The sequence below is a fragment of the Gymnoscopelus microlampas genome, assembly GCF_963454915.1.
Source record: "Gymnoscopelus microlampas genome assembly, chromosome: 1".
Taxonomy (NCBI): Eukaryota; Metazoa; Chordata; class Actinopteri; order Myctophiformes; family Myctophidae; genus Gymnoscopelus; species Gymnoscopelus microlampas.
The window spans coordinates 59,335,308-59,344,245 of NC_139962.1; positions in this window are offsets into that span (position 1 = coordinate 59,335,308).

Below are 8,938 nucleotides of genomic sequence, written 5' to 3' on the forward strand. Positions count from 1 at the left end.
CAGATTTCAAATATGAAGTGCTTAACTAAAGGCCACGGATGTTACAATTGTGTACGTTCCAGCTTGAGTACCCATATCTTCCGTATTGTTCAATAAAAAGCCTTTTAATCCGATCGACGGCCATTTTCTCCGTCTTTTCATCAGCTTTCAACTATGCGATCCTATCGGTTGGGAGGTGTATTGCACATTATAACTCTATGCGAAAATGGCCGACGATCGGATTAAAATGCTTTTTATCCAACAATACGGAAGATATGGGTACTCATGCTGAAACGTCGGCATGTATAACATCCTGGGCATTTAGGTAAGCACTTCATATTTGAAATCTGTACGTTTGTGTAGACGTTACAGTTGTAAATTGAGCAATTCATCACACCAGGTTGAAGAATGTCCATGACCGTCATCTTTCAGGCCTACCGCTGATAACCATTAGCACATTGTCTCAAAGTGGGGTCCGGGGACCCCCAGGGGTACTTGAGGGGGTTCCAGGGGGTCCCCAGCTAAATGATGGACAGGGACCAAATGGACCCTTATGGGTCTGTAACTCTGAGAGTGTACAAATGTAACCAAATGGACCCTAACAGGTCCATTTGGTTCCATTTGTACACTCTCAGAGTTAAATGAACATTGATTTTACAATATGAAAGTGGGTCCCAGAGACCTACATGCCATTAAATGGGGGTCCGTAGCCTAATGCATGTCAAACTGGGGGTCCTTGAAATTAAAATGGTTGAAATCACTGCTAGAGAGCCGTAAAAATCTTCTCTTATGGGGGTCCCTGGCTTATCTTTTCAAATGGGGGTCCGCGGTCTAATAAGTGTCTATTTGGGGGTCCTTGGCACGAAAAAGTTTGAGAACCATTGCATTAGCACATGAAGTCAATTCATTGTTTAATTTCAAATAAGTTTAATTTCACTTATACCACTTCATTCTGTTGATGTTTCTATTTTACTGCTACAGCAATTCATCACAAGGCTTTTTCTTTACTATTTAGCATAAATATAGTCCTGGTTATTTCTCCCTAACGCCCTAAAAAGTCCAAACGGGACTATGTGGTTTGCGCATGTGCAAAGGAACGTTCAACATGGTGTGGTGGGTGTGGTGGGGATTGCTCCATTTACAACGCTAACGTCCAGGTCATAAACGATCAGATTTCAAATATGAAGTGCTTAACTAAAGGCCATGGATGTTAAAATGGTGTACGTTCCAGCTTGAGTACCCATATCTTCAGTATTGTTCAATAAAAAGCCTTTTAATCCGATCGACGGCCATTTTCTCCGTCTTTTCATCAGCTTTCAACTATGCGATCCTATCGGTTGGGAGGTGTATTGCACATTATAACTCTATGCGAAAATGGCCGACGATCGGATTAAAATGCTTTTTATCCAACAATACGGAAGATATGGGTACTCATGCTGAAACGTCGGCATGTATAACATCCTGGGCATTTAGGTAAGCACTTCATATTTGAAATCTGTACGTTTGTGTAGACGTTACAGTTGTAAATTGAGCAATTCATCACACCAGGTTGAAGAATGTCCATGACCGTCATCTTTCAGGCCTACCGCTGATAACCATTAGCACATTGTCTCAAAGTGGGGTCCGGGGACCCCCAGGGGTACTTGAGGGGGTTCCAGGGGGTCCCCAGCTAAATGATGGACAGGGACCAAATGGACCCTTATGGGTCTGTAACTCTGAGAGTGTACAAATGTAACCAAATGGACCCTAACAGGTCCATTTGGTTCCATTTGTACACTCTCAGAGTTAAATGAACATTGATTTTACAATATGAAAGTGGGTCCCAGAGACCTACATGCCATTAAATGGGGGTCCGTAGCCTAATGCATGTCAAACTGGGGGTCCTTGAAATTAAAATGGTTGAAATCACTGCTAGAGAGCCGTAAAAATCTTCTCTTATGGGGGTCCCTGGCTTATCTTTTCAAATGGGGGTCCGCGGTCTAATAAGTGTCTATTTGGGGGTCCTTGGCACGAAAAAGTTTGAGAACCATTGCATTAGCACATGAAGTCAATTCATTGTTTAATTTCAAATAAGTTTAATTTCACTTATACCACTTCATTCTGTTGATGTTTCTATTTTACTGCTACAGCAATTCATCACAAGGCTTTTTCTTTACTATTTAGCATAAATATAGTCCTGGTTATTTCTCCCTAACGCCCTAAAAAGTCCAAACGGGACTATGTGGTTTGCGCATGTGCAAAGGAACGTTCAACATGGTGTGGTGGGTGTGGTGGGGATTGCTCCATTTACAACGCTAACGTCCAGGTCATAAACGATCAGATTTCAAATATGAAGTGCTTAACTAAAGGCCATGGATGTTAAAATGGTGTACGTTCCAGCTTGAGTACCCATATCTTCAGTATTGTTCAATAAAAAGCCTTTTAATCCGATCGACGGCCATTTTCTCCGTCTTTTCATCAGCTTTCAACTATGCGATCCTATCGGTTGGGAGGTGTATTGCACATTATAACTCTATACGAAAATGGCAGCCAATCGGATTAAAATGCTTTTTATTGAACAACACGGAATATACGGGTATTTTTGAGGGATCGTACATAATTGTAACGTCCGTGGCCATGGGGTAAGCACTTTATAGTTGAAATCTAGACGTTTATGTAGATGTACGGGCCGTAAATGGAAAAAGTGCAAACATCAGGTTGAAGTGTCATGATATGAAACCTATCTATCTATCTATCTACATTGGACTGACACAACGTGAGCTAAGAGACGTGGTTTAAATGCAACATAACACACATCACCACCCAAACAAACCTGGAAATATTCTGTGCATTTTCATATTTTGTTGATCATTTTTCGATAAGTGTTTGTTGAGAACGAGAGATTTGTTTAACTTTTCCAACCCCGTGACGTCACGTCAGATTACTTCCGCATTCCGCGTGTTCGTACTCATGTCTCTGTCAGTGTCAATAAAGATCTGACAAAACAAATGTTTTATGATCTATCTAAACGTTCAAATGTTTTAAAAAGGTGCTGACCCTATGGCCACGGATGTTACAATTATGTGCGGGCCCTTAAAAGTACCCGTATCTTCCGTATTGTTTAATAAAAAGCATTTTAATCTGATTGGTGGCCATTTTATCAAAGAGTTGTAATGTTGCGTGAGTGCAGTACACCTTTCAACCCATAGGGTCAGGTGAAAACATATGGAGAAAATGGCCAGCAATTGGATTAAAAGGCTTTTTATTGAACATTACAAAAGATAGAGGTACTTTTGAGAACCCATACATGATTTTAACATCTGTGGCCATGAGTTAATAATTTTATATTTAAAGTGTGAAGATTTATGTTGATGTACAGGCTGTAAATGCAGAAGTGCAAACACCAGGTTAAAGTTTCGCCATGACTGCCATAATGTATTATGGTTTCCAAGTGCTATACTGCCACCGGACATAAACATTAAAACAAATAATTGCTGTTTGTGGTTCTATAGGGCGTTGGTGTAAAGTAACTAAGTACATTTACTCAAGTACTGTACTTAAGTACAATTTTGAGGTATTTTTACTTTACTGGAGTATTTCCCAATTCTCAGTACTTTAAACGAAATGATGCAACGCTGATATATATAGTGGATCTAAGTGGTTAAACTTACTGAAGTGATGTTGGTGAATTCCAAACATTATCAAATTATTCTTCATCACCCCTGGACAGGCATCAAGGCACCCTAGGGTGCCACGGCACCCACTTTGGGAAACCCTGGTGTATGCTGAGCAAATAAAGATCTAACAAAAAACCAAAGAAATAGTCAGTTATTCTCCAAAATTGTGAATGAAGGTATTAGCTGAACAGGATGTGACATTTCAGTCCATCCAACTTTCCTCTCGTCCCTGCATACTCTTACTGGGCCATTAGGTACACATAAGGTGAAATCTCTGGAATGCCATAAACAGCACATTTCACAAAGATTTACAGAGAACATCAGCAGTCCCTGCATGGGGCTTGAGCCTTGTCACAGATGTCTCATCCCACTTGGCAGCCTCCCATCCCCTCCCAGAGACACCTTGTTCTACACAAACCATGGCTAGTCTTTGCACTGCTCTCCTGAGAGAGTTGTTTCCATACTGGGGATTCCCAAATTATGTCCAGTGGGTCTCCATATGATTAGCTTAATGAGGCTATAAAAATGTAACGAGGGTTGACCTTTGCAGTCTTTTCGCTGACCTTTGAGCTTTATCAGTGTCAGAAAAAATCAGGGCCGGTGCCAAAAAATCTGGCTTACTCTCAATATGGATTGAGAGAAGTTTCGGATTTAAAAAAAATATCTGGAGCGATTAGTTACAGATTTTGTGCTCAACAAAATCAGTTTTTTATACAAAAGTCAACGTCCAATCTTTTTGGTGACCGTTTGTATTTCCCAAGGTCCTAGAAAATCGAGACCTATCCCATTCAATTCAGCGTCTTTTTTTGAGTCTGAAAAGGTGTTTTTTAATTTAAAAATAAAATATTTTTTAAAAATGTGAAAAAAGCTAAACTTTGAACTATTTCAAAAATCTATAACTTCTTATTAAACAATTCTAGACTATTGATGTAACCTACCATTCGACTCAATATCATAAAATCTATAACTTCAATAAGAAGTTATAGATTTTTGAAAAAAAAAAGTTAAGCTTTTTTCACAATTTTCAAAAATATTTTTTTTAAATTAAAAAACATGTTTTCAGACTCAGAAGAGGACGCTGAATCGAATGGGCTAGGTCTCGATTTTGTATGACCCTTAAAAAGTGGTTTAAACAAGCGTTAAAGTTTAGTAAACTTGAAGCTTTTTTCACAAACATATTATTATTTTATTTTGACCCTTCCACCCTCTTATTTATATGATATTGAGTCGAATGGTAGGTTACATCAATAGTCTAGAATTGTTTAATAAGAAGTTATAGATTTTTGAAATAGTTCAAAGTTTAGCTTTTCTCACATTTTTAAAAAATATTTTATTTTTAAATTAAAAAACACCTTTTCAGACTCAAAAAAAGACGCTGAATTGAATGGGATAGGTCTCGATTTTCTAGGACCTTGAGAAATACAAACGGTCACCAAAAAGATTGGACGTTGACTTTTGTATAAAAAACTGATTTTGTTGAGCACAAAATCTGTAACTAATCGCTCCAGATATTTTTTTAAAATCCGAAACTTCTCTCAATCCATATTGAGAGTAAGCCAGATTTTTTGGCACTGGCCCTGATTTTTTCTGACACTGATAAAGCTCAAAGGTCAGCGAAAAGACTGCAAAGGTCAACCCTCGTTACATTTTTAGAAATTGTATTTTTCTTCGAGACTCTGGCTTTAGACTAATGTGATGGCGCTGATTCCAAATATGCAAGTTTCTTTTTTCTTGGACAACAGGAAGTGCCTCAAAAGGCCACTTCCTAGTTGGTTTTAGGGTGTTCCAAGCCTGTGATTTCTCCGATACATTTTTTTTCCAAATCTACACGTAAAATAATGCTAAAATTTGAAATAATCAAACCCTAATATCAAATCATGATTTAATTATCCCTTAATTGGCTATGGTTACGGCTTCGCTATCTCGCTCAATATCTCGAATACGATAAGGACTTAGGGTCCACTTTTTGGATATGTTGTAGAGCTGGCTGAGACGCACATGTGGATGTCTTGTTTGTCCCGTTACGACACACTTCTATTTCTGACTTTGTCCTTTGATATGGTCTTAAGATATAAGACTCTATGTGCCTTCTGAAAGTGTAGGAGGTCAACTTAGGAGTGTCGTACCGGGACAAACAAGACATCCATGCGTGCGCCTTGGCGAGCTGTACAACATATCCGAAAGGTGGATTCTAAAAATGCATCGATTTTGAGATATATCGCTTTATTGCGCGAAATAACTTGACATTTGACCCTAGCCAATTAAGGAGTATGGTAAGGCCGTGTGCGAGGAGAGTTATATGGGCGCGTTCGGGGCGACGCGCTGACCCAGAAACAGGTGTCCAATTTTGTTTTTACTCCTTTCAAACAGTTTTTCACTATTATCTCGGCCCCTAGGGGGCGCTGAAACAATCGGACAACGTATTATTGATCAGCTCTTCACCCCGGACGCGTCCATATAACTTTCCTCACACACAAACATGTGGTTCTGAAAATTAGGGTTATTGGGCTTCTTGAATAATTTGGCCACTATGTGTACACAGTGGTTACTCCCTATGGTCTGAGTATCTACAGGGCTGACAAGGGACTAGTAAAGTATAATAGAGAGTATTAGTTTGGGTGGAAGTCTGCAGTAGCCTCAGAGTGGTGTGCACCTCACTCTGCTATTGCAGACTGTCTCTGCTTTAGGGCGTGGCTGTGATTGCAATGATTGACAATTGCAAGCACTGGTGTGACTGATTGATTGAGTGAGACTGAGTGTGTGTGTGACTGTGTGTGTCACTCTGTCAGTGACACACAGACAACAGTGACACAAACCTTTTGAAAACCTTTTGAAACCTGGGTTACATCAGCCCTGTAGATACTCAGACCATAGGGAGTAACCACTGTGTACACGGGCCATAGCTTGTGTTCACGAGCCATAGTTTTGCATGAGCCACAGTAAAGTACTGTCTTTTATAGCCTCATAGAGCCCAGCAAAGCCTAGCAAAGCCTACTAGAGCTTCAAACAGCCTATTAGAGACCAGTAGAGTCTAGTACAGTACAGTACAGTACAGTACAGTACAGTACAGTACAGCCTAGTGCACCAAAACTAGTATAGTCCAGCCTGTTGGGAGAACAGACTAGGGGAAGGTGGTATAGGCCATACTAGCATGGAACAGGCTGGACTAGGCTAGACTAGAGTGTACTAGGCTTTAGCAGACTCTAATACTCTCTATTAGACTTTACTTGTCAGCCCTGTAGATACTCAGACCATAGGGAGTAACCACTGTGTACACATGAACTAACTACAGTAAGTGGCTTACTGCAGTCGCACCTATAGATGTCTGTGTACACATGAACTAATCACAGTAGATCTGTAAAACACGTGGATGGGCTAATTAGATCTGTAAAACATGTGGATGGGCCTATTAGATCTGTAAAACATGTGGATGGAGCAATTAGATCTGTAAAACATGTGGATAGGCCTATTAGATCTGTAAAACATGTGGATGGGCTAGTTGGATATGTAAAACATGTGGATGGGCTAATTAGATGTGTAAAACATGGATGGGCCAATTAAATCTGTAAAACATGTAGATGGAGCAATTAGATCTGTAAAACATGCGGATGGGCCTATTAGATCTGTAGAACATGTGGATGGGATAATTAGATATGTAAAACATGTGGATGGGCCAATTAAATCTGTAAAACATGTGGATGGAGCAATTAGATCTGTAAAACATGTGGATGGAGCAATTAGATCTGTAAAACATGTGGATGGAGCAATTAGAACTGTAAAACATGTAGATGGGCTAATTAGATCTGTAAAACATGTGGATGGGCCTATTAGATCTCAACAAATGGCTCACTGCTGCCCTCCATTGGGAAATTGTAGTCAGCACAGGTGCCGTACACGACACCCATATGCAAGCGTACACGCCCCATTATAACTATGGGGGCGTGTACGCTCGCAAGTACTTCGAGCCTATATTGTACACGAGGCTTATATTTTTCTATTGGAACTCCCTATCGTGTACGGCTTAACTATTGTTATTATTACCCTTATTATTATTATTACCCTTATTATTATTATTATTATTATTATTATTATTCCAGTGTGTTACTGCTCTATACATTACATTATTATTCCAGTGTGTTACTGCTCTACATTCAATTATTACCCTTATTATTATTATTATTACCCTTATTATTTCAGTGTGTTACTGCTCTATAATTACATTATTATTATTATGATTATTATTACCCTTATTATTATTATTATTATTATTATTATTATTGGAATACAATACACACGGGGTGCCTTAAATATTATAAAATGCATACAAAAGCGATATCAGCGTTGCATCATTTCGTTTAAAGTACTGAGAATTGGGAAATACTCCAGTAAAGTAAAAATACCTCAAAATTGTACTTAAGTACAGTACTTGAGTAAATGTACTTAGTTACTTTACACCAACGCCCTATAGAACCACAAACAGCAATTATTTGATCTGTTTTAATGTTTATGTCCGGTGGCAGTATAGCACTTGGAAACCATAATACATTATGGCAGTCATGGCGAAACTTTAACCTGGTGTTTGCACTTCTGCATTTACAGCCTGTACATCAACATAAATCTTCACACTTTAAATATAAAATTATTAACTCATGGCCACAGATGTTAAAATCATGTATGGGTTCTCAAAAGTACCTCTATCTTTTGTAATGTTCAATAAAAAGCCTTTTAATCCAATTGCTGGCCATTTTCTCCATATGTTTTCACCTGACCCTATGGGTTGAAAGGTGTACTGCACTCACGCAACATTACAACTCTCTGATAAAATGGCCACCAATCAGATTAAAATGCTTTTTATTAAACAATGCGGAAGATACGGGTACTTTTAAGGGCCCGCACATAATTGTAACATCCGTGGCCATAGGGTCAGCACCTTTTTAAAACATTTGAACGTTTAGATAGATCATAAAACATTTGTTTTGTCAGATCTTTATTGACACTGACAGAGACATGAGTACGAACACGCGGAATGCGGAAGTAATCTGACGTGACGTCACGGGGTTGGAAAAGTTAAACAAATCTCTCGTTCTCAACAAACACTTATCGAAAAATGATCAACAAAATATGAAAATGCACAGAATATTTCCAGGTTTGTTTGGGTGGTGATGTGTGTTATGTTGCATTTAAACCACGTCTCTTAGCTCACGTTGTGTCAGTCCAATGTAGATAGATAGATAGATAGGTTTCATATCATGACACTTCAACCTGATGTTTGCACTTTTTCCATTTACGGCCCGTACATCTAC